This window comes from Aulostomus chinensis, chromosome 5, assembly GCF_037954235.1.
Source record: "Aulostomus chinensis isolate RoL2024-O1b breed Wild chromosome 5, RoL_Achi_v1.0, whole genome shotgun sequence".
NCBI lineage: Eukaryota > Metazoa > Chordata > Actinopteri > Syngnathiformes > Aulostomidae > Aulostomus > Aulostomus chinensis.
The window spans coordinates 1149025-1176577 of NC_141324.1; positions in this window are offsets into that span (position 1 = coordinate 1149025).

Consider the following 27553-nt stretch of genomic DNA (forward strand, 5'->3'; position numbering starts at 1 on the left):
TTTTTATTGATACTGGGAGTCACTAAAAGACCTGCATTCTGGGAGCGGAGTGCTCTGGTCGGACAGTAGGGACTAATGAGTTCTTTCAGAGAGGATGGAGCTTTATCATTGAGAGCCTTATAAGTTAGCAGAAGGACTTTGAAGTGGATTCTAGATCTAAAGTGGGAGAGATGTGTTCTCTCTTCTTAACTCCCGTCAAAACCCTCGCTGCAGCGTTCTAGACCAGCTGGAGACTCTTTAGAGAGTATTTAGGACATCCTGACAGGAGAGAGTTGCAGTAGTCCAGCCTAGAAGTGATAAATGCATGCACCAGTTTTTCAGCATCACTCTGGGAAAGGATATTTCTAATCTTAGCGATACTTCGCAGATGGAAGAAGGCGGTCCTAGTCACATGCTTTATGTGGGAGCTGAAGGAAAGGTCCTGGTCAAAAATGACCCCAAGGTTCCTTGCAGTTGTACTCGAAGTTAGGGTGATGCCATCTAGAGTAGAGATCCGATTCAAGAGCGTGTCCCTGTGGTGTTTAGGTCCAAAAATGATTACCTCATCATTACCGAGGCGCTCGGTCCTTCCAACCCTCATCCCGACCATCCCACCGGTCCCAACGATTCGGACGGGCGCGTTGGCGACGCCTACCCCAGCGCACCGCCGTTCCTTCATCCATTTTGAGATTGTGTAGTATTTGCTATTTTTTGTTTTTTATGGATTCTTTATATGTTTTTTTTTTAAATAAAATGAATTTAAAACGCTTTCTCAAAAGGAGAAAGGAATTCTTTTTATAAACAACTAAGGAAGGGTGTGCAACAAAACGATGTTTGGATCCCAATGGATCTTCTTCAGGTAAGCACACCTGAAAACTACAAAGGCTTTGAGCTGGTCAGAGCAGAGTCCAATGGGTCTTCTCTCTTCCAGAGCCAAATGCAGAGGGAAGGTTTCCTCCTGTGTTGCAATGAAACAACCACTCTTTTTTAAGAAACTTCAAAAATCTTTCCTTTATCAAACTCAAAGGTTGAAGTTCCACCTCGTGAACTTTACAATGCCCAAATTAAAGTCAACCCCATGGTAAGATACAATGAACTCCATACAACGGTCCAAGATAAATTAACCGCTTTTGTACCAAATGAAATGAAATGAGGTTTTCTAATGTTAAGATTAGTAAGCTACTTAAATGTTTTTAGGGTTAGGGTCAAAAAATCTCTCTCGATGGCGCCCCCCACCTCCTCCGACCATTCGGCAGTTGAATGGGGAGCCAAAGGCAATGCACGGGCCGACGCATGTCATTTCAACAGTTCTCGGTCCTTGTGTTGATCCTCTCCACAAGATCAGGGTCAAAAGATCCCTGAAACTCTTCTAAACGGTGTCACGCATTTATCAAGAGCTCCCATCTTCCAGAGTTTGATGCTCATTGAAGAATTTTGGATTTTTCTACAAGGATCCAGATGTCTACGTGCGAAATGAGCTCATTTCTGAGCAGTAGGTTAGGAACCAAGGCAAAGGGTAAATATGAAAGGGTTAGGGTTAGGGTAGGGGCACTGATTCCTCCTTCTCCCAGAGAAGCAGCGTGCACGGTCCATCCCCCTGCCCAACCATCCCTCCAGTCCCCTGGAGGCCCACGACAACGCTGGCGTCTCCTGCCATAACGCACCGTGGTCCACCCGGCCTCCATGTTGCTTGTTTGTATTTAGTTGTGATGAACTCATTTATTTATGTGTGTTATATATGTCTATATGAAATAAATGAATTTAATTACATGTGTCTGAATTATTAGTGAACTTAAAAAGCTTTCCAAAGTCAAGGAAAGGAATGGGGAAATCCCCTTGGTTTTAAACCAAATCAAAGAAATGAAATAAAAGTGCGAAAACTGAAACTAGAAACTCTCCTTAAAAAAGAAAGGAAAGGAATGGGTTAATTCCCCTTTTTTAATAGAAAACAAAAACGCTACATTTGTGATAACATAACAAAAGACTGGTCAACTCAAGAAGAGTGTGCTAAAAAATGGCGAGGTTCGGAGCCTCTGTGGCTCTTCTTCAGGCCAAGCACACTAAAAAAGCACCCAACAGCTGGCTTGCTTGAGTTGGCTCTGGGGAGCGATAGGTCTGCTCTCTTGAAGGGCTGAGCTGAAATGAGCTTCCTCAGAGACTTTCCTCTGTATGAACTCAACCTCTCTTTGTGTTCATAAATGTTCTGTTGAGCCCTTGTCTTGATCCATGTCAGTTATCAAATGGAGACAGTGAGTAATACCCTGATGTATGTGAATAGTGGTCCTCAATGTGTCCATGTATTGGTACATTAGATGAATTATGTGATGTCAACATTTAAATCTAGCTCCTAACTATAACATGTATATATTTTGGTGTCATGAAATTAACCCAGTTTGAACCCAAACCAATTTAAATATCCCCCTTTTATCAAAAGGGTTTTTTAACGGGTTAGGGTTAGGATTTAGGTTAGGGGACTGAAGCCACTCCCACCAAGGTGGGAAGTGGAAGTGCACGGTCCATCCTGGGGGCGCTGGGTCCACCACCCGTAGGTGGTGGGGGTTCAAAAAATTAGACTCTGTGGTCTCAATTATGGCTGGACGTTGCCGCGACGTTGCGGCCCTTTTCGGCCCCCATCAGGCGAGCCAGCCTTAGTAAGTGTGGCACCAAGCATGGCTTTCTCACACCTTTTATCCCTTTGGCTTTCTTGTTTTACTTTTGCCTCTTACTTTTCTCCTTTTTTCCTTTCTCCTTACCTCTCCCTTTCTGTTTGACTTTGCTTTATTTAATGTGATAAGTTTAGGTAGATTCCTTTCAATTTATACTTCCTTAGTTTAACTTTAATTTAGGTACATTCCTCTTATATTTTAGCTTTTATACTTTGATTCAACACCCCATTTTAGTTTAGATTTTGTCTGAATTTAGTTTCACTTCCCCATTTAGTTTAATTTAACTTGACTTAGTTTAGATTATATTCATAATTTAGTTTTTAATTTAGCTGAGTTTAGCTTAGATTATATTCATAATTTAGTTTTTAATTTAGCTGAGTTTAGCTTAGATTATTCCCAATTTAGTTTGAATTTCTACTCCTTTTATCCAACTCCCCATTATGTTCTTCCCTTACTTTCCATATTTCCTCTTCTCTTTCCCTTGCCTGTACCTGTTCTGTTGGTCCTCGTAGCACTGTTCCTATCCCTCTACGTTCTCCCTCTCTAATGTTTCCGTTTAGTTCCCTGTTGGTCTTCAGTACACCCTCTGTCTTTTTGTTTATTCATTTGGCTTCTATTTCTTGGGTTGATTCTCTCTTTAATTTGGGTCAACATAGTGGGTAGCAAATTGGGTTTAGAAATAGTGGGCATTAATTTAGAATAAAATAAGTAGGGCAGGGATCAGTTAGAGTGAATTAATGAAAGTAGGGTTTAGGAATGGAGCTCAGGTTAGGCTGGAATTCCAATTAAATTCGGATTAACACCTGGTTAGGTTTGGGTACAGGGCCAAATTTACCATGAATCCAGTTAGGTTAGGGTTAGAAATGGGGTTTGGGTGGGCATAGAATTTATTTTAATATATCAAATAAGGATTAAGTAAGGGGCTGAGTTTAGCATCACAATCCAATTAGGTGAGGTTTAGAAAGTAATTTTAGGGTAGATGGGTTAAGGTCAGGTAAATTGGGGTTAGGGTAGGGCTTAAAAATTAGCCATTAGAGCTTCCAAAAAATGAGAGCCCCCAGGAGGCACTGGCGGGTTAGGGTTAGGGGACTGAAGCCACTCCCACCAAGGTGGGAAGTGGAAATGCATGGTCCATCCTGGAGGACCTGGGTCCACCACCCGTAGGTGGTGGGGGTTCAGAAAATGTACCATAATTTGTATTCCCTCCATTTCCTTCTCTTCCCATCACCTCCATCTTCACTCTTTTGCCTTTTAACTTCCCCTCTTCCTTTTTTGTCCCCTTTGCCTCCTTAAACCTTCCAGCACTGTCCGTTCGTTTGTGGGGTCCCTGAAGACAATCTGGAAAGTTTTCACTCGCTTCATCATCGCCACCATGACAGCGTGTTTCAGATTAGAGGAGGAACTGTGGTTGAACCCTAACCCCAAATACCCAGTGTTTGGATTTGCCTCTCATGCCCAGTTGACATGCCTTAATGTTAGAAATACATTCTTCATCATCTTTCCAAAGTCTTCTGCACTCAGTGGATTGTAGCCGAGATGGGTTAGGGTTAGATAATCAGTCTCGAGGACTCCCCCCCCCCCCCCCCATTGTCCGATGAGTTAGGGTTAGGGTTATAGAGGTAACCCTGGGTGCACCTTTAGAGTTGGTCCTGGTAAGGGTTAGGGTTAGGGCTAGGGAAAGAGGAGGAGGCCCCTCTCCCAAAGGAGAAAGGGGAGGCACAGTCCTTCTGGCCCTGAGACCTCCCATCACCCCAGTCCCCAACTGCTCGGCAACGCCAACACCGCCCCAGGCGCTTTCTAATGAAAGGTCGAAATTATTCTCAAAAACACAAACAAAATAATCAACAAAAGGTTTGCTAAAAAACAAAGCTTCCACATAGGTTTACTCTCAAGAGCAAGGCAACATCACGAGGCAGACAGAAAAGCTAATGGTTGGATGTTGGAAAGAGCCAATTTGCCTTCTTAGATGATTAAAATGATAATGATCATAAAATGGTGAGGAATCTTGCTGACCAAATTTCCTTCAATTTGAGGTTGTGTTGAGGGCTGGGTTAGCCCTCAGTGATGCAGTGGACACTCTTCATGTTGTCAGGTCACAGCAGAGGAAGAAACCAGACGTCTTCATCTGTGGGCATCATTTGATTTCTCTTGTCTTCCAGTTGCTATGATTTTGCTGTTGTCTCTTTAAGGGTGAGGCTGAGGGTCGAGGGGGACATGAGGGTTTGCACCCTGGATGCTCTTTTTGAGTTGCTCCCTGGGTTTTAGTGGAAGTGTTTTTTGGAAAACCAAAATTCTCCAGAATGTGTCTAGGAGCAGGTTTCCCTATAAGACTTTCACCCACTATACCAGTATTTGGATTTGCCTCTCATGCCCAGTCGACGTGCCTCCATGTTAGGAAATACGTTCTGTGGATCGATCGTTGGAGTCAATCGGTGCCGCTGTCGACTTGTGGAATTTTTGAGGAAAATCTAAGGAATTCTCAACGTTATTCTCATACGATGCTCATAGTGTGTTTGTGCAGTGTAGATGTGCATGTGTTTATGTGTGTGCACGTGCATGTGTGTGCAGGTGGTCAGGGTTAGGGTGTTGGGTCTCACCACTAAACAGGGAGACAGGTGCTCTGTCCATCCAACCACCGTACAATCTGTCACCCCAGTCCCAGTCATTAGGACGGGTGAGCCGGCGACGCTGACCACAGCGCACCTCCGTCCTCTCACCTGCTCTCAGGGTTCAAAGTAGGACATGTTTCCTTTTTTGTTTTGTGAGTTTTTGTGTCATTTACTGTGTTTTAATTTGTTGCCTTTTTTAAAATTAATGCTCAAAAATAAACAAAGAACTGAAAATAATTTCCCAAAAGGGGAAAAAAACACAAACAAAAACAAGAACAAAACAAGAAAAGTCCTAAAAAATATGTACGGACGGGTCCTTTAAATGACATCAAGGATTCATTGGTTCATTTCTCCAGTTATCATGAAACAACTAAGGAAGGGTTTGCAAAATAAAATGGTGTTTTGATCCAAAAAGACCTTCAGGTCAAGCACACAAAAACCAAGAAAAGCCTGCAACGGTCAAGCAGAGCCAAAACAGTTTGTTCTCTTCCAGAGGCAAAAGAGCCCTGAGCTCTGGGGCACAAATCCAGCCTGCTTTGTTCTCTCCTGGTTTATAAAGACCATATTTGTATTCTTATCTTGTAATGTTTTATAAAGAAAATATTTATATTTGAACACCCAACATTTTTAACTCTTTATATACTCATGCTAGGATGATTTTAACCCTTTACATGTTTTTTACCGCTGTTTTTACCACAATATTTATTTTTAATAAAACCCATTAATATTAATAAATTAAAATTAAAAATAAAAACAACTAGTCATTTCAAGGCGGCACGGTGGAGCAGTGGTCCTCACGGTGGCCCCCCAGCAAGAAGGTTGTGGGTGGAGCCCCGGCTGCAGCACGGGGTCTTTCTGGGTGAGTCTCCATGTTCTCCCTGTTCCTGCTGGGTTCTCTCTGGTACTCCAGCTTCCTCCACAGTCCAAAGACATCAAGAGGGGACCAGGTTAATCCAGACTCTAAATTGACAGTAGGCGTGGCTGGGAGAGCCAGTGGTTGTCTGTCTCTATGTGTTGGCCCTGCCATGGACTGGTGACCTGTCCAGGGTGAACCCTGCCTCTCACCTGTAGCCGCTGGGATAGGCTCCACCCCCTGATCCTTAACGGGAATAAGTTGAAGACAATGGATGGATGGAACCATTCCTTTCACGATGTAAAAGACATTCAAGTATTTGTAACTTCCCTCTCATCATGTGACTAATAAGTGCAGCCATTTCCATGCCTCCACACAGACTGTCTGTGTTCATTCAAGTCATTTAATGCCCTTCAGGTGCATCTCACAGGAAATCACTCTTATAAAGAACCTGAGAGGCAGATGAGTGGAACTGAAGAAACCCCTGTTCTATTCCACTGTCCTCTTTGCAATTTTGCAGAACCCTGCTCAGAACTCACTTTTTCCCATTTGCGCCAACATCTTAAAAATAAGGAAACTGTGAAGTGTCCATATGAAAACTGCATTTTTGAGAGCAATGTCTACTCCACATTTAATGCTCATAAATGTAAAGAACATCGGCTTCCCAGGCACAGGGAGAACATGCAGACTCACACAGAAAGATCCTGTGCCTGAGCCGGGGCTCCAACCCAGAACCTTGTTGCTGTGAGGCCACAGGTTGAACCACTGCACCACTGTGCCTCCTATAATGGAAACTATACAGGCCTATGAAAAAATCTTTGTGTTGGCTGTCCAGCTGGCCAGGGCTGGACCGGCCATCAAGAATTGTCCCACTGTTGCCAGTGGCCAGAACGTCCCTGGACCCCACACACTGACCAGGAAACTGGGAGGCGGTACTCGTGCTAATGCTAGCCAGCAAGTGTCTCTGGTCTTGTTGTGTCCATAATCTGGGTCCTTGTGTTCTGACTGAGCAGGAGTGGAACAACATAGAAGTGTTTCATAGTTGATGGCCATTTGGTGTTTTTAGGACCGTTAAACCTCACCAGGCTCAGGACCTGCTGGGTGCCATCTTGGCTGCTCCCCGATCAACATGTAGGTGGCGCCGTCAGGTTTCCTGGATGCATCCCTGCCGCCGCCATCTTGCTCAGGCCCACCAACCTGTTCACTGGATTGCTACTGCTTTTGGGTATTTGTGTGGAAGAGAAACACCAATACTAAGTAACAGGGGTGGGAATCTTTGACTCTCTCACGATTCGATTCGATTCCGATTTTTGGGGCTACGATTCGATTCAAAATCGATTTTCGATTCAAAGCGATCTAATTCTTAATGATTTCCGCTTCAATCTGTCGGTGTGCAAAGGGTCCTCACTATGGGGAGATGAAAGTGTCTTTTCACATTTTTTCAGTTTTACACTCTCAGGAAAAGGCCTTTTCCAAAAACGGTGTGTGGACCTCAATTGCTACTCTAAGTAGCTGCTATAAAATAAGTTGGAACAACAATAAAGTGCTTCTGCAGAATGAAAATGGTCCAGTTGAACACAATGCATTTTCATTGGAACAGAACTGAAGCTCCAAAAAGGAGGTGGACAGCCAGCGCATTTGTTTTATTTTTGATCTCTTTAAATGGATTTTGGAACATTTTATTTCGATTCTGAATCTTAGGAAATTGGAATCGTGATTCTTGTGTGAACCGATTATTTTTGGCACACCCCGACGAAGTACCATGGAGTAACACTTCATTGGTGATACATTACTATACAGTTCTGTGCACATGCAGCACACAACAGGCTGTGTGTGTGTGTGTGTGTGTGTGTGTGTGTGTGTGTGTGTGTGTGTGTCTGTCTGTCTGTCTGTCTGTCTCTGTCTGTCTGTCTGTACTTGGCTCTTTTCCCAGATGTCTCCTGTTTTTGCTGGGTGGGCTGACATGTGTAGTACAGGTCTCAGTGATCCAGCACTCACCTGTGGTTCTAGTGACTTCACTCTCATTGGCCTGCAGGATCACATTGCAGAAATGAACAATCCGACTAGTGGATGTGATCATGAACGGACAAAAACAAACATCCGCTGTTTCAGAGTCAAATGAAGAGATTTCTGATGTTGCTGTTTGTGTCCTGCAGATGTGGAGCAGCTGCTGGTGATTAAAGAAGAGGTTCCCCCCGAGCTGCAGGACCCAGAGCCCCCCCACATTAAAGAGGAGTGGGAGGAGCTCTGGACCAGTGAGGAGGGAGGGCAGCTTCAAGGGCAGCAGGAGGCTGATATCACCACGTTCCCCTTCACTCTGGTCCCTGTGAAGAGTGAAGGGGACGAAGAGAAACCTCAGTTCCCACAGCTTCATCAGAGTCTAGCTGAGGAGAACTTGAAAGAAGAGTCTCTGACCAGCAGCCCAGTTCATCATCTGAAAACAGAAGCTGATGGAGAAGAGAGTGCAGGACCAGAACCAGAACCAGCCAGCCAGGTAGATCCAGATCCACTTGTACAACCCCAGACTGAAGACCAGATGTCAGACTCTTCTGAAGCTGAGACTCAAGTCAGTGAGGATGATTGGGTCAGACCTGATAACACGGCCTCCTCTGAGCTCAAGGAACCCTTTGGCTCAGGGAGGAATTTGCTTCAGAAATTGAGCCCAGGACAGGAAGTGACTCATTGCAGTTCAAAAGATCAAAAAGTAAAGAGTGAAAGAGGATCAGAGAGCATCAGGAACGTGACCTCTGGTCCTTCAGAATCTGAGACAGAAGTCAGTGAGGATGAGCGTCCCTTTAGGTGCTCAGCATGCAGTAAAGGTTTTAGATACAGGAGTGCTTTGGATAAACACATGAGAACACACTCTGGGGAGAAACCATTCCCCTGCTCAGTTTGTGGAAAAAGATTCTCTGTTAAGGGACATCTGAAAACACACATGAGAACACACAATGGGGAGAAACCATTCTCCTGCTCATTTTGCAGCAAAAAAAATTCAAAAAAGGGAAATCTCAAAAGACACACGAGAACACACACTGGGGAGAAACCATTTGTCCCGCCCTATCTCTGAAGCTGATCAAGAAAATCAAGATAATGTCTCTCGCATGTCTTTGGGCTGTGGGAGGCAGCCTGCTGAAATGACACTGCACAAGCCTCTGGTGAAGTACCTTTTAGTAGTAGTACACATGCAGTATATGCTCAGTGCCGGCAGCCACACAGTCACAGTGGTCCGGCTCAGGCAGGATGCTGTGCTCCTGGGCACTAGTGAAACAAATATGCAGTTGCTATGTGACAGATTGTTTGGATTTCTGATGTATCAGGACCAGGACTGACGTTGGTCCCTGACCAACCAGGAGTAACACACAGGATTCATTTTCACAGTGAAGGTCTTCTTCTTCTCCAGGTGAATTGAAGAGTAAACAGCCGTCCACACACCTTTTAACTGTCATGCAATAAAGTTCCTGTACTCTTTCACAGTTCCCAGTGCTTTTGTTTCCATGTAGAGGCTCCACTTGATCACCACAGAGGTTTTCTGCTTTTGTGAGGGGATGTTGTTGTTGTGATCCGTCTATTTACTTGCCTGTGTTGGAGCTAATGAGCAGCATTCACCACAACTGGGTTCCATTTGCAGTCGTTGGAAAGAACAAAAACACAAGAACACACCTGAGGATCCTTTTTAGCCAGGATTTTCCTTTAAGAGCTTCGAGAGTGAGGAGAAGGATTGGAAACTCTGTTCTGGATTGGTGATGGGGTCTCTCCTCCTAGTTCCTGTCCATGCACCTGCAGCTGCAGTCTTGAAGGGGAGGTTCACCTTTCTGGACCTTTGGCCTTCCCAGCTCACCCAGGGTGCTACCAGACACTGGAGACAGTTTGGACCCATTTGGTCCTTCTGCTGACGCTATCTGCAATGCTAGTGCTAGCGCCAGTTGTTGATAGAATCATTACGGATCAAAAACTTCTCAGATATCGCGTTTCTTTTTGTGGGTCAAACCTCAGATCACAGGCGTAATTTGACCTCTCCTCTCGTCAGTGGTCGTGGGCTCACGTTACAGCTTCAGAGGACTGATGTGCTGCTGACATTACTGACTGAATGTATTTCTCAGCCATTGATGAGTCGGCCTATATCTATCCATCAAATATATTTATATATCCAGTGATTTCTACCAGTGCTGTCTCTGTGCTGGGCTGGGCTCTAAAACCAGACTGGAACCCTCAAATCAACTCTTGTTATGGAGGAAGTCACTCAGCTGATTAGCAGCTGCTTTCTCCAGGATTTTAGAGAGGAGGGAGGTTAACTATCAGTCCATAGTTGGCTAGAACCTCAGGGTCTAGAGGAGGCTTCTGAAGCGGTGGTTTCATGACAGCTACCTTCAAGGACTGTGGTTCATATCCTGTCACTACAGACAGAGGAATCAGATTGAATAAAGAGGTGCTCACTGAGGGGAGACTTCCTGAAGCAGCCTAGTAGGAAACAATCTCAGAGACAGGATAAAGGTTTTGATGAGGTCATGAGCAGGTAAAGAGGAACTTCTAAAAGCCTGGCTGTTGAGAAGAGCTGTGTTCACATGACAACAGGAGCTTTGAAATGAATATTTTAATAAAACAGAAGAGGAGACTGAAGAGTGATCGCTAAAACCCACAGGCTGAATGGGACATCTTTTAAAAACATAGAAACTCTGAGTGGAACCATAGAGGCGGTCCTGTCTAGTCAGTGCTAACCACTTAGCTGTTGAGGGAGTCCAGGTGTGCTGTCTAGGAATCCTGGTAAAAAGCCTCCACTCAGACAGCTGCTGTGTTGGTGGATCTGTGGATCCTGCTGGAAGAAGCAGGGTGGAGCTCTGAATGCTTCCTGTCTCAAAGAGCTCCTCCAAACATGAGACCAGCACATCCAGTGTTGAACGGTGTCGTCTCAAATGTTTCCAAAGCCGTCCTGTCCACCATTTGTTGGTGCAAAGACATTTAAAAACACCAGTTGAACATTTTCCAAAGTTGCTCTCACTTTCTTCAAACACCTGGAATGATTTCCTCCAAATCAAAAGAAACTGGTTGAAAAAAAAACCTCCTGGAGAATCAGAATCCAGCCTCTGCTCCAACAGGACTCGGGACTTCAAATGACCCCCATTAAAGGCCTGCCTGCATCCCCATTCACTGACTGTTGTGCTATGGGTCTCCTGGAAAAACATAGCAGGATCCTCTTGATCTCCAGGAGTTTAAGAAGAGCAGCTCTTTTAAAATGGGTTCTGGCTCCGTTCAGGTTTAGAGAGCTGAGACTAAAATCCCACATGAATGAAAGAGGGAACCCAAGAAAACAAGTCAGCGTGAAAGAGGAGCAGATTTTAAAACTCCTCATCATTGCCACCTCCAGGAGGGAAGCCTCCCGGGACCCAAGAGGCTCCAGCTGGCAGAGCACTTACATGCGTCTGCTGTGGAGGGTCTATTTTTCTCTACACATTCAGATCACTGATGCAGCGACTCCTAAGCACCAGTAGAGCCTGGTCCTGGTCCCTGGGGGGCTCCAACCACCAGCCTCTCTGTTAACAGCCGAGCGCCACAGAGACTTTGAGTCACCTGTTTTCATGAAGAGTTTTCAGGCTAAATTCAGTGTGTGAGGTCCACACTGCACATTTGAGGGACCATGAAGGACAGAGGAGAGTCTGACTGTCATGGTGAAAGCCTTCACCACTAGAACTGAAGCAGCCCCCACCATCTTAACCCCCCCAGACCAAACAGGCTTCATCAGAAACAGACACACCTCCTAGAACATCCTCATTCAGTCTGATTAATAGAACATGGCGAACAAAGAAGAACATGTTATTGTTTGATCAGAAGCTGAAACAATGTTTCTATGTTTGTCTGTTCTGGTCTGAATGAAAGAGGAGGTTTTCTTGGTCATGTGACGTGGATGAGAGTTCAACTAGAACTTCCTGATTCAACAGGATTTTAGTTTGTTGGGATTTTGTCAAAGCCACCAACCAAACCTCTGAGTGGTGCAGACGTCTGCTGCCTCCTCAGAGCAGACTGGAGCTCAGCCTACCTCACCTGTGGGAGCCCCAGCAGAGCCACCGTGTGGTCTGGAGCTTCATTTTAGGATCCAAGATGCTGGGTTTCGTTGGTGTTTGTGTGTTTTTAGGCCTCCTGGCACCGATGAAGGAATGAACCGTTGTTCCATGAGGGAGCTGGTGTCAGTCCCTGTTCCTACAAGACCTCCTGCTTCAGAGCCAAACTGGGAAACATTTGAAACTCAAAATCCTGTTCTTGTCTCAGTCCTGCTCTCCTAAATCAAGGCCTGTTCAGTCAATGGTAGAGCAGAGAGGAGCAGAGGAAGCGTGCTGGGCCCAGAACCCAGAGGTTGATGGATCAAAAGCAGCCTCTGCTAAATGGAAGGGACAAAATAAACCCTTATCTTTAGGAATGTGTGTCTGTCAAATGGGGTTCAAAAGGAAATTTGTCTTCCTCCACAATCACCAACCACTGTGAGAGTTAACAACAGTCTCCTTTCTGACTGAAGCAAAAGTAGACTTCAAAAGGTTTTTCTGATTCAACATAGCAGCTAAATTTCCATTTCTCCACTGATTATCTGTTAAGGTTTGTGGGGGGTGGAGCCTATCACAGCTGACATTGGTTGAGGGGCGGGGTTCATCCAGGACGTGTCACCAGTCCATCACAGGGCCAACACATCGAGACAGACAACCATCCACACTCACAGCCACACCTACAGTCAATTTAGAGTATCAATCAGCCTCGTCCCCTCTTGATGTCTTTGGACTGTGGAGGAAGCTGGAGTACCAGACAGAACCCACACAGACACAGGGAGAACATGGAGACTCACACAGAAAGATCCTGTGCTTGAGCCGAGACTGGAACCCAGAACCTTCTTGCTTTGAGACAACAGTGCTGACCACTGCACCACAGTGCTGGATTTTCTGTAAAATCAGGTACATTTGGGTGCCCCAATGAAAGAGTGATGGTTCTTTATTCTGATTCTGTTCTTCACTCCCACACCAGAGAGTGAAAGTGTGGGCTGGCTGGGAGCAACTGCCTGCTTCAGAGTGGGAGGAGCCTCAGGACTTTCCAGTGAGAGCTGCAAACTTCCACCAGCGCCCAGTGCCAGCAGGTCTTCATGATGGAGCTGACAAGAACACAACAGCACCAGAGCACTGGAGAGAAGCACCAGAGCACTTCTTTGCTTCCTGGCCACTCTCATATCTGTCTGTCCCATCTGGAGCTGGGGGAGGAGCTTCACATGTTTGTTTGTTTTTTTCAAAAGGGAATGACATGACTTCCTCTGTGTGTTAGTGTATGAACTACTAAAAATGTTCATCCCAGTTTGAAGTTAGAATTCAATAGAAAGTAGAAAAGTAGAAAAACCTTCCCTCTTCAATCCTGTCCCTCAGTGTTGTAAACGGTTTCTAACAAACTCTCCTGTTCAAAAGTTCAAGTGTTTCTGATGAAGCTGAATGTTCTCTACTTTCCTCAGTTGGGTTCCTTTCATGTCCTCCTGAGATCAAAGACAGAATTCTAGGTACAAATAAAGACACTATCAAAGCCCTGATGACATCATCCTCAATTCTGACTTTGATCTGGAGGCTCTTGCTTTCATCTTGACTTTGATCTGACTCATGTTTTCTGACAGCTTGCTGTTTCCACTCCAGAGAAACCGTAGTTGATCCTATCAGACCAGCCTGATGAACGAAGCTTTTCACTTCACCAGTGGAATCACTGGGAAAGAAACTCCTCCTGTCAGATGTTGTCTAATATTTTACAAATCAACTGCTGCTCACCCTGGGAGGTAAAGATGTCCTTGCACTTCCTTACCTGATGTGTGTTTTGTTGTGTTGTTGGGTCACAAAGTGTACCAGTGTAGGCTCCCTTAATTGCACCCCACAGGAAGAAATAGTTTTCTGAATGAAACAAATTCTAACCACGACCCTTAAATCAAGTCCTTTGCCTCAAACGGCCCTTTGAAGAAGTGAGGACCAGCTAAAATGTCCTCACTCTGTTGGTTACATGCGTATTCTAGTCCTCAATATGGAGCAAGTAAAAGAGAACACACACACACACACACACACACACACACTCCCAGTCACTAACCCATATTGTCATCACTTAAACCTCCACTGGAGTATTGAAGAGAGTCCACATGTTGGTCAACCAGAGGAGCTCCAACTGGTGAAGGTCATCCAACCATGATGAAGGTCAACCTCCATCATCTGCTGCTCATTAGCAGGGACTTAGCTCCAATGGTAGAGTGCTAGCTTAGCATGTGAGAGGTAGAGGGATGGATGCCCTCCTTCTCAGAATACTTCAGCTTGTTCTGTTGATCAGAGGAGCTGCTGGGTGATGAATGCTGATGTTTGTCCACTGCTGTGATAAAGTGTCCCCTGTTACTGAGATGAGGATGAACACCTGCTCAGGTCAAAGCTGCAATCAAACCAGGGACTCTGAACCTCCCACACAGTGAAGGAGTTTGTCCTGCAGGTCGATGGACGCTTTGGAATTCCTTCAACATTGATGACTTTCCTGTCTCCTGCTGAGTCAGCATCCAGAACCTGGTCAAGAGGAGGCTGAGAGCTCAGGAGGTGATGTGACGGCTGGTTGGACAACTCAGCAGCCAGAGCTTCCAGTCTGAGACCCCAACACCACATTTCAAAACAACCAGGTTTATTTTGTTCCTTTCTTTCAGCAGAGGATGGTTTTGATCCATCAACCTCTGGTTCTGGGCCCAGCACACTTCCTCTGCTCCACTCTGCTCTACCATTTATTGACCAGGTCTTGATTTAGGAGAGCAGGACTGAGACAAGAACAGGAATGTGAGTGTTGAAGGTTTCATAATTTGGCTCTGAAGCCTCAGAAGGTAAAGATTCATCACTGATTTCAGAGGAAGATTTGAAGAATTCATTGTTGCTGAACTGTTGATGCTTCAATTTCTGGATGTTCACTGGTGGAATGTTTGTGGGTTAGAGGTGAAAAGAGGAGTGCTCCTGTTGTGTGTGATGGGGCACCAGCATGGAGGAAGTTGTCAAACATTTCCAGCTAAACAGCAAGAAACTTCAAGTAAAGAATTAAAATGATTTAATTCAGTGTTTAACTACCGGGTCTCTGGAATAAAACACCAGGAACAACTGACCACCTCACCATGACTTCACCCTGATAACCAGGAGGTAACCTGGTAGTCAGAGCAGTGGTGCTCAGGTCTGTGGACTCAGAGGAGGGTTCTTCTTCTGGTCCTGGGTTTGAAGACATCAGCAGCCTTGTTGGAGTCAACTGGGATGTTCCTCTCAATAGACAGCAGCACTACATCAGAGAGCCTGTCTGCTCCATGGCTCCTCCTGAGCTGGTCCTGGATCAGCTTCAGTTTGGAGAGTCACCGTTACACTGAAGCAGAGGTCACTGGTAGTGCTGAATATTCTGGGAGGAGCCTGTGGCTCTGGGTACACTGTGCCCTTGTTGTTGGCTTGAAGGCAGCTCAGCGTTACTGCACATTGTTGTTTTGGAGTGCTCAAGATGAGGAGAACACCTCAAGTTCAGGACATTTTCTTCCCAGAGTGATAAAAGCAGCCAACACCTCCAGCACAGAGAGGCTGGGAGAGACCTGCCACACCTCTCCATAGACCTGGGACATGATGGCAGTAGTGGGATTTGAACCTACACCTCCTCAGAGACTGGAGCCTTAATCCAGCACCTTAGACCACTCAGCCACACTGAGCTAGTCAGTGAGTTGGTCTGCTAAAGGCATGTTGAAGAGGAAGTAACAATGATATCAAACTTATTCTGAAGGGGGACTCCTTCCCTCCCGTGGTCACAGGAAGTGACGACAGCACCGCTAGAAGCAGCCAGGAAAGAAATGGTAAAAGGACTCAATTTGTACAGAGCCCTTCTAGCTCAGCAGCCACGCTAGCAAACCCCCTTTGTTTGGTTGTTGTTGTTTAGTGACTGTGGATGAACACACAGGAGAAGTTGAGCATGAATCTGTGTTCCTGTTCACTTGAATACATGCAGGAGTAGCAGGTGGAAATACTATTGTTTATTTTTGTTCTGATTTCAGAACTGTTGACACAACGGTGTCAGATTAAAGCATCTCCACCTTCCAGATGCTGGTCTCCTTCACTGACCTCCATCTTGTGTTCTGGATCCACCTGAACCCAGCAGCTCCAGATCCCTTCACTCCCTTACAGGGATAGAAAATGGCTGCTGGATGGAAGTCCCCCAACTGTGGCTGTTCTGAAACTTTTCTCCTCAGTCACTCCTGAGTTGACACTGAGATGGAAACTCTGAGTATCAGGTTCAGAACAGCTGATCTGAGTTGGTCCAATCAACTGTGAGTACGTTCACCTTGAGTGTCACACTTGCACAACCAGGACAAAATGCCATCATCAATGGAGCCCCGATACGACGAGTCACCATGACAACCATGAACAAAATAACAAGTTATTTCACTTCAATTCATTGAAAAAAGACCTCCATATATTTATGATGACATCACCAATATGAACCTTCCCAGTCTGTCAGGTGGTAGAATTCAGTCACCACCAATGATATCAGAGTCAGAGTTCAGAGATCAAAGACAGACATTAAAGCCTCTCTGATAAAACAAAAATATAGTGTAGTACACTGGAAAAGAATATTGCAGTATATTAAATATGATGTTTCCATGGAGGGGCAGTTTGACATTTTATTCTTGGATGCATTTATATTTTAGAATCAGAAAGACAGTTACAATGACATCATCAAGACAAAATCTTGTCCTTACAAAGGTGATGGTCACATGATTTACCTTCCTCCTGTGTGACCTGTTGGAGGTTTTAAATGCAGCAAAGAAGCACATCAACTTGTTGACTGCATCAAGGCTTTCTGACTCTGGCAGGAACCTCTAGTTCAACCAAATCAAACCAACAAATGTTGTTCACTGAATGATCAAACAGTGAGGGTCTGTCTGGACCAGTGATCAAAATAAGATGATAAAGCAACAATCAGAGCCAAACCTGAAGTCAGAAGTGCACTGTCAGCAACACTGCCAGCAGCTCCTCTCCCAGTCATGGGAGCTTCAGGGACTCTCATCAGCCTCGTTCTCCCATCGACCTGCACAACAACACAACAAACAAAGACGGCAGGTCCAGTGTGGTCCTGATAAGACCACTGGACTGCAGGGTCCCAGTATCACTGGTGACAATGGTTTTACCAGCTGGGACCTTGGACAAGAACTTCTCAGAGGAAACTCATCATGGTGGCTCAGTGAAGAAAACTAGACCTGAGCTGCCTGCTGGAACCTAGCAGGTGAAGGACAGAGCTCCACCTCTTTAGAGACACCACCACTGTGGGCTCATGTTGGCAAAAGAAGTGGGTCAGTTTTTGACACACACATCTAAACACACACACACACACACATGCATGTTCCTACACACAGAGACTTCTCCTCTGTTTTTGTTTTTTACTGGTTTTGAACCAGTAGCTGGTTTCTGTTGGTTTGATTTGCTCGACTGGTTGTTGTTTGTTGACCATGCAAATCCATATTTGAAGGCTTCAAACTCCAGCCACTGTATAGAGACGTGTGAGAAAGGCTTGTGCTCGGTTTGGCAATTGTTTGGACAGAGTTTTGCAATGGTTTGGGGTTTTAGGAAACTGCTTTGGAAAACTGCGAGCATTGCTGATGCAAGTGTCGCGCTATCAAACAGGTCACAGCCGGTTGTCTTTATAAATTTATCGCAGAAGTTGATTGTGCCCTCAGCTAAGATTTGGACATCATTTTCACAATAAGCTACTAATTCCTGGTCATAGTTGAACTCCTGATCTTTTACTGAGTGATACCAGATCAAAAAATCCTGTCTCTGTCTCGGTGCCACCTCATCTGCTCCATACATTCCAGGCAAGGCATGGGGACCTTTATACCCATTTCTTGAGACGGCTGTGAACTTGTGTGGAGAGGAACCTTTAAGCTCCGTTTTACACCCTGACGCTTTCAGGAATTCCTGGAGTGGGATGGGGATGAAGGAGAATGAGTGGATAAATTGAAGCTGATCGTCATGATCAGTGATCAGAAGTATTTTGCTCCCCTGGGCGATGACGAAAGGTGACACTCGTTGGGTCACATAAGCATTCAAAATGCTATCAAAGCCTTTCCCATCGCGGGAAATGAAAGTCGCGCGTTTGTGCCGTTTTTGCCAGTAATGGAGAAGGAAACTTACAGCACAGTGAGGACCTTCCCAGATCTCTCCCTCCCCATTCAGTGACTGAGCGTGATATGCCTTGAGGAGTGATTTGGTCAAAAATAATAATCAATAAAATTACGAATGAACATTAAATATCAATCGGGGCACCACTCTGATTAGTGCAGGGAAACTAAAGTGTTGAACAAATTTGGGAAATTGTCAGTCTCAAACAGAGTTTATCCACTAAACAGTCAATATTCAGTCTTAAACTTCTAGGAATAACTGATCTTGGAAGGGTGAGGTCAGAGCGCTGGCTATCACTTGGACACGTGACCACAGTTTTGTACACAAAAGGACGCTGTGACTTCTCTTATAATAAAAAGAGTTCATGAAACACACTGCATCAATCAGCAACACGTTGATGGAACGGTTCGGATCTACAATGGTGGTGCAGTGGTCTGCAGTGTTGCCTCACAGCAAGAAGGTTCTGGGTTTGAGCCCCGGCTCCAGCTTTGCTAGACACGACTGAGTCACTGACTCCTGCAAGGACAAAGTCTGTAATCCTCCTTGGTGAACCTCCAAGCCTCCACCCTTCATTGCAAACTGTGTATATTTGGTGGTTTGTACACATGCAACTCTGTATACAATGGTCTTCTCCTGTCTTTTGAAATATTTAATTTTCTTTCTGTCTTGTAATTGAGCTGTGGTAACATCCAAATTTCCCTGTTGTGGGATCAATAAAGTTCCATCTATCTATCATCTATCTAGTAGCTTTGGTTCCATCTCAGCACAGAAAAATCTGTTCCCTTCACTGTGTGGGAGGTTCAGAGTCCCTGGTTTGATTGCAGCTTTGACCTGAGCAGGTGTTCATCCTCATCTCAGTAACAGGGGACACTTTATCACAGCAGTGGACAAACATCAGCATTCATCACCCAGCAGCTCCTCTGATCAACAGAACAAGCTGAAGTATTCTGAGAAGGAGGGCATCCATCCCTCTACCTCTCACATGCTAAGCTAGCGCTAGCACGAAACCTTTATTTTTTCTGGGGTTTTGAGAGGTTCTGGGTCATGAATCCAAATTTAAATTGGACAAAAATGTCCTGCAGCGTCACTGGGGCCGCACGTTTCATGTTCTCAACAGATTAGAACTGTAGAGTGTGTGACATGTGGTGTGTTTGTCAGGAGCTTTCAAGACCAAAGTTGTTGACACACAAAAGAAAGAAACATGTCAAAGTTTCTTCATTCTTATGAGTTAAACTGAAAATTAGTTGCAAAGTGACGACAAAAATGGAGAAATCCTCCTCTTCAAGACTCCGTCAAAACACCTCACACACACACACACACACACACACACACACACACACACACACACACACACACACATACACACACACACAAATAGTTTGTGTTTGTGAGAAGATTAAAAAAATCTACTGTGCTTTGATGAAGGTAAATTGTTGAGTATCAATCCTCTACTAATGTGTGGGAGTGTAGTTGTTAAGGCCGAGAGGTGAAGGCGATGGACTAGAAATCCATAGGGGTCTCCCTGCTCAGGTTCCAGTCCTGCCAACAACGTTAAACTGCTGCTCCGGAGGAGACAACACCTGCTCCTACTGTAGGTTCATGTGTCAAAGGTTTTCTTTCAAGGGCTGCAGCAGCTGATGATGAGGGAGAGAGAGAGGATTGGTAGCATGTTGTCTGTCTCCACCATTCTGGTGTTGACCAGATACTCCAGTGGTGGTGAAGCTGATGGAAAGGTTCCAAGTGGGACGGTTCCATGTTCTACCAGTTTCATCTAGAACTGAGGTGGAGCTTAGGGTTAAGTAGGAATTGGTTTGGTTTAGACCCTGGGAGTGTCAGTTGGTGTGTGTGTGTGTGTGTGTGTGTGTGTGTGTGTGTGTGTGTGTGTGTGTGTGTGTGTGTGTGTGTGTGTGTGTGTGTGTGTGTGTGTGTGTTTACATGCAGACCTTCTCTTGTGACAGCTGATTTGGTTTGGAATCCATCTTAGTCAGGACATTTGGAGAAAATTCTATCATGTAGTTGGAGATATTTTGATTTACAACACTGCAAAAAAAAATCCCCTCCCCTCCAAAAAGCCTCCTCTCCAACTTTGTACTCAAGTTGTCTCCTCATCAGGCACCACAGGATCCAGCAGGTTCAGTTAAAACAGTCATTGGAGATTGAAAAAATGGCCATCAAACACAAAATAAGGCTTCAAATAGGTTTCCAAATTTATTTCATGTTGACACATTTAGTCCATTTAACATCAGGACTGCTCCCAGATCAGCTCCATGACCTCATCCCTGCACCAGAGTACCGCCCAAGTTCATCAAGGATGGCCAACATGAGCAGGTCTGGATTCACCTCCATCTTTGGAGGCTGTTGAATTTCCTCTTGAGGACCGTCAGGCTGTTTCCTGACTTTGCTGTGACCCAACAGCAGACAGCAACAAGGACTGAGGTGCACTTGGTAATTGGATGCACTGAAGTCATGTGACTGAAGTCATCCGGTCAGGTGACTGAAGTCATCCGGTCAGGTGACTGAAGTCATCCGGTCAGGTGACGGAAGTCATGTCAGTCATGTCACTTGGCAGGCCTGTCTTTGCCGTCTCATTCCAGAAAAGAACCCAGACTCCATGATCACTGATGGACCTCTGGTTGGAGGCTGGACGATGATGTTTGGTCTGGGGGGTTAAGATGGTGGGGGCTGTTTCAGTTCTAGTGCTGAAGGCTTTCTCCATGACAACCAGACTCTCATCTGTCCTTCATGTTCCCTCAGTGTGGAACTCACACACTGAGTTCAGCCTGAAAACTCTTCATGAACAGCAGGAGACTCAGAGTCTCTGTGGTCCATCGGTCAGCACGCTGGCCGTGAACAGAGAGGCTGGTGGTTGGGACCCCTCAGGGACCAGGACCAGGCTCTGCTGGTGCTGAGGACTCTGTTGATCAGCGGCTGAGTTGCTACCTGATCTCCACATTGGTCTGTTTCATCCTGAGTAGTTTGATCCCAGCAGAGTTGCTGCATCAATGATCTGAATGTGGACGGACAGATTGACCCTCCACAGCAGACGCATGTGACAGATCTCTTGATGGGACACTTTGTGGTAAAGCCAGGTTCTGCCAGTCCCACTCACATATTTCAGTCACAAATGTTCAGAGATGGATTTGTTTTTCCTGGATCCATTTATTATTTTCTGATCACCTTGTGGATTTTTCATCATTGTCCTCATTACCATACTTTAGGTTGCAGTATGGACCCCTTAGTTAGTCTGGGGTTTAGAAATCATACAGCATCCAAATAATAGCAGGTTGAAACATCCATCGTCATCTTCCGCTTATTCCTACACATTAAGGGTCGTGGGGGGGCTGGAGCCTATCCCAGCATCTACGGGCGAGAGGCGGGGTTCACCCTGGACAGGTCGCCAGTCCATCGCAGGGCCAACATAGAGAGACGAACAACCATTCACACTCACATTCACACCTACGGTCAATTTAGAGAATCAATCAGCCTCGTCCCCTCTTGACGTCTTTGGACTGTGGAGGAAGCTGGAGAACCAGAGAGAACCCACACAGGAACAGGGAGAACATGGAGACTCACCCAGAAAGATCCCACGCTCGAGCCGTGACTCGAACCCGGAACCTTCTTGCTGTGAGGCCACAGTGCTGACCACTGCACCACCGTGCAGCCCAGGTTGAAACATATTTATTTAAAAGAATTGAACATGGTTACACACACACACACACACACACACACACACTCACACACACACACACACACACACACAGCCTGTCTTTGGTATAAAATGGTCTGTCACGTTGTCTCACATTGCACAACAACACAACAAACAAAGACAGCAGGTCCAGTGTGGTCCTGATAAGACCACTGGACTGCAGGGTCCCAGTATCACTGGTGACAATGGTTTTACCAGCTGGGACCTTGGACAAGAAGTTCTCAGAGGAAACTCATCATGGTGGCTCAGTGAAGAAAACTAGACCTGAGCTGCCTGCTGGAACCTAGCAGGTGAAGGACAGAGCTCCACCTCTTTAGAGACACCACCACTGTGGGCTCATGTTGGCAAAAGAAGTGGGTCAGTTTTTGACACACACATCTAAACACACACACACACACACAAACACACACACACACATGCATGTTCCTACACACAGAGACTTCTCCTCTGTTTTTGTTTTTTACTGGTTTTGAACCAGTAGCTGGTTTCTGTTGGTTTGATTTGCTCGACTGGTTGTTGTTTGTTGACCTTGCAAATCCATATTTTGGGTTCTGGCTTGTTCTGCTTTCATTTTGTGTTTGTATCATGTGAAAGTGGCATATTTAAGACAAAAGACACTGTTAGAACAGAAAGATCCATAAACCCACCAACCAGAGGTGTGTCTGGTACAGATGTGGAATTATTGGCTCACACAATGTTGAGGCAACTGGAAGAAGACAAACCAAAAAGAATGGTGTGATCCAGACCTTCATCAAAAATGGTCCTGGAGAACTGTTCAATGTGTCAGGACTTCAGAAGCTCCTCCTCTCTAAGTTCTAGTGAGAGTGGAAGAGATTATAAATGAGAGAAGCAGGGCCCTCCCTCAGAACTGAACCAGCTCAGTTGGGAGAGCCTTAGACTGAAGATCTAAAGGTTCCTGGTCCGATCCCAGGTTTCAGCAGAGGAGCAGCATTGACTTTACTTTCCAGTGGAGGAACTGCAGACATGAAGGAAACTAACATCTTGTCCTGTGCATTCTTGTGACATTCGGGATATTTTTGGAGCCTCTTGTTGGATTTTTCCACAGAGAGTCAGAGCCAATCAAAAGCATGGAGGACTTTAACATGGAGGACTGAACAAGTCAAGAAAGCATCAGTTTGACCTTCACAGGTGTTTCTGTTCCTGTCTCAATGCTGTAGAAAGAGCCTGAGGAGCTCAGACGGTAGAGCATCAGACTTTTAATCTGAGGGTCCAGGGTTCAAGTCCCTGTTCAGGTGCTGTGGAGGTTCCAGTGTTTGACAACATGGGACTGGATGAAGTTCAGTGTTGAACAAACTGTCAACATCAAAAGTAGAAGTGTTCTTGTCTTGCCACTATGAGACAGTCGCTAGAAAAGTGACCACTAATAATTTCATGTGGCATGCAATTAACAAAACACCTACATTAATGGTCGAGAGGGGTGGAGCCTATCCCAGCATCTACAGGCCAGAGGCGGGGTTCATCTATGATCTCTGTCAGGTATGAAGGAACCTGACTGTTGAGGACGTCAGACCTGCAAAGACACAAACACACCCACCAACAGGACCCTCACACAGAACGTTGCATAGGACCCAGGCTGGGGCCGTCACCAGTGTTGCCATAGAAACCACCAGCGTAGTCCAATATTGGGAACATGGACTGTGTTCTAATACTTTTCCAGACTTCTTGTGGAAAAAGTCAACAGAAGGACAAAAGTCATTTCAGCCAACCAGATATTTACTGGGACACTGAGTTCATGTGGAGTTTCAATGACAGCTGAGAATCACGCCAGAGGCCTGGATATTCAAAGTCTTCAACTTTTGCTTCTGTTGTTCCATCAAGAAAGCCAATGAGCCAGTGAGCTGACTACCAAGAATCAGGTCAGATGGAAAACAACAGACAATGTGAGGTTCTTCTGGTTTCTAGATGGGAAGCCAAAAATATTTTCAGCGCTGGATCATTAAAGTCTGTTTCATTTCTGATGTCGTGTTCCAAAATAATTGCTCACCTCAGAGGGTTCTAAAAAGTCAGACTTTCTCAGTGATATTCTCTTCTCAGGCTTTCAAGTCTTTTAAATTTCCATTTTCCACAAGTGAGTAGAAAGTTGTTTCTCCTTTGAATCCAGGATTTAAATCTAGGGTTCATTTCATGAGGCTTGAACCCAGGATGAACAGCACATCATTCAAGGACTTGTAGTGATATTCTCCTGTTCACATTCCTAATTATTCATTGAGATTTGGACTTTACAGAATCATTTTTCCAGGTTTTGATGGGCCAGTACAGCAGGAACTGGAGTTCATTCATGTCGTGGTGTAAACTTGAGCCTGGGTTTCTTCCCCTGCAGATAAATCTGGAAAGCATTTTGTTCAATTCAGAAACGGTTTGAAGGCAGTTTCTCCAGTTGTTCCTGGAACTAGAAAGAGATCTTGTGGTAGAACATTTAGTTTTCCTCCATCAATCCTGAGACTCAGACTCAGACAGGAAATGGAGTTCCTTCTTCTTCTATCATCTTCAAGGAGTTCTGGCTCCAATCCAGGTGGGGGTTCTCCTCCATGAGTTCTGGAGGTGAGGGATTAAAGGTCAGAGCCTGTGTTTTAGAATGGAGAATTTATATCCAGCAGAGCTTCCCAGTGTTTCAAAGAGTTTCATTAATGCAGGTCCTGTGTTAAGGGCTCACTTCAACATGTTAAAACATCATCAGCGTCCAGCGCCACCTTGTGTTCTTCTCCATTTATGTGGACACCTTTAATATTTGTGGTCTCTCTCAACCACTGTACGAGGGGCTCGATATAAAGAGCTGGAAGCAGCAGGGAGGGGGGGTCATGTCTCCTGGTCTCTCTCTTATTTTGATATCCCATTTGTGTCCTGTTCTTCCTGTTTTAGTTTGATGTCAAACCTCCCCTCTCATTCTCAGGTGACTTCACTTCCCCTTGTCTTCTGTTTGCCTGAGTCTCTGGATGCATCCCCACAGACGTCAGGACTCTGACAGGGACGACCTCAGCAGAGACTCCTCTACTGAGAGGAAAGGAGAGCTGAGAGAAGACTCTTTTGACATCATTCTACATCCTGAGGGATGATGGTTTACAAAGATCTCTTTAATATAGGACACATAAAATCACACCACATGAAGCAGGCTGATGACCAATAAATCAAACATAAAAATGCTTTATTTGAAGATCTAGACTATCTTGTGAATATCTGGAGCTTCATTCCAGCAGCAGACCTCCTCAGGTGATGACTTCATATTTGACATGTTTCCCATTCAATGAGACTCATTGTCAGTCCATTGAAATCTACTGGTGTTCCTGGTGAGTTGATTTAACAACATGAGCTGACAGAATCTACGTTCAGGTAGGAACCACCACATCCAGGGGTCTGGACCTTTGAGCAGGCAGAGCCATCAAAGTAGCAGACTAAGCTAGCAGACGTTAGCATTGAGAAGAAACAGATACCTGAGCCTACTTTTGGGTCTGGTCAAGTGATGACACAATAATATGACATAATTATCAGACTGACGCCTGCTCAACACTGACCAAACACCGCCCTATTGCATTGTGTGAAAATTCTGCTTGGCTTGTGTCCATCAATGCACAAAAAGAAATTTATCTCATACTGCCGTGACCCAGATTCGAACCGGGGTTGCTGCGGCCACAACGCAGAGTACTGACCACTATACGATCATGGCTTGGTGGATATTATTCTTGGTGTTTTTAGGGCATGTTCCCACCCATCTTCACGTGGGTGACAAAAGTGGATTTTTTGTAAAGATTTCGGCGCGAGTTCGGCCTGTCAAATCCTGATCGGGGCCAGTTTGGTTGCGTTGTCTGCAGCGAGAGCGCGCCTGGCGCGCTCAGCGGGAGCGAGTCCGATCATTATAAAGGTGGGTCAAACAATTTAGGTTGAGACAAAGGACGTCACAGGCAGAGCAGACGCAGGTCTTCATTCCACCCGCAGAGCTGTAGAACATGGATCATGTCAAGGACTAAATGGACAGCCGGTAAGGACCCCTTTTGTTCTCTGCATGACCTTTAGGCACTTGCTGCGCTGTTGTTGCAATGAGATGCGTGGGGAGTTGTGGGTTGTTGCATCGGGGTTTGTACAAAGCTGGATCAATGGCTGCCTATGGGGGATTGGTGATGGTTTCTTGAACCTGTCCTGGGATTGGAGGAAGTTGTGGACTTTATCTATTGGCTATTTATTAATTGGTGTGTAAGGTTGTAATTGAAGGATTTAAAGATTTGAGAAGTATTAATGATGTCAAATTGATTATTGAGGGTTTTAGGAGTATTGGCTTTGTGGGTAATTGGTCTGGAGATGGAAACCATGTGGTTTGTCATTTAAGGTTTTTCACCTGAAGCTGAGACTGAAGCTGAAACCGAACCTAAATACAAGCATCTCCTTGGCCACTACTTCACCAGCCACTACCACTGGAAAAAAGAAGAAGAAAAAAGGAGCTGTTCCTTCTGAGAACAAAAATGAAGAAAAAATAAAAACGAGAAAAAGCAGTTTGGTTTGGAGTGCATTCCTGCCTGATGGTCTTGATTGGTACAACTCTCCTTCAAGTGTGGGGAAAACAGCAAAAAGAATAAAACACTTGACATTGACTGAACAAAGAGACTTCTAAGTCAAACACAAAACTCTGAGATCAAAGGTTGAAGTTCCCCAAGGTTCAGTTTTAGCTCAGACCCTCTTCAAGGTGGAACCAGCAGAGGAGCTCAGTAAAGACAACTGGATAGCAGCAGGACAGAACAGAGGCTCTCCACAATGGCAGGAGACAGGAAACAGGTTTGGACCATCTGGGCTTCTGTCCACTTTGATGTTTTTCAAACATTGAAGGAAATTGTAAACATCAACATTGAGGGAAACGCTGGTTTGCCAGTGTGTTTGAATCATGATTTATATTTGAGAGTGTTTGCTCATCTGTTCCAGAAGCTTCTTCAAGAGTTGAGCCTGGATGAGTGGAGGGACCTTTTTGACCATCAGGACTGGTTTTTGATGCCCTGATGGTGCATCGGGGTCATCATGGTCCTCCACCATCTGCAGGGGTTCCAGGACTGTTGTGGTGTTTGTGGGAACTGCAGGGAGAAGCCCTCAGACCTGCAGTAGTACTAATCAAGTCCAGCCCTGACTGCTACTTTATCTCCAATGCTAGGAAGGATAAGAATGTTGAAATGGACCCAGCAGGAAGAGAACCTCAAGTCATGTCACCTTTACTGAGCAGCACTCAGTTGAGTTCAGGAAACACCAGACATTTTGACCACCTGTCAATGAAGTAGTCAGTAAAATAAATACCCTAAATCACCAATTAATAGCCAGGTGTCAAAGTGCCGCCGGGTCTCATTTGATGGCCGACCTCATTTTGTAAAATAGACGCCTGTCTCAAATAAACGGCAGGTTCGTTTAAACGCCTGGGTGCCATTATTTGAGATCAATATGATCTTAATTTGGTTTCATGTAAGATTTTGAAATTGATTTTAACTTCCCAGTAATTTATGTCTCATGACGTTAGTGCAGCTCAAACAGCAAATCTTCAAGCTCACGGTTCCATGCAAAAAAAAAGATCTACAAGGTGATAA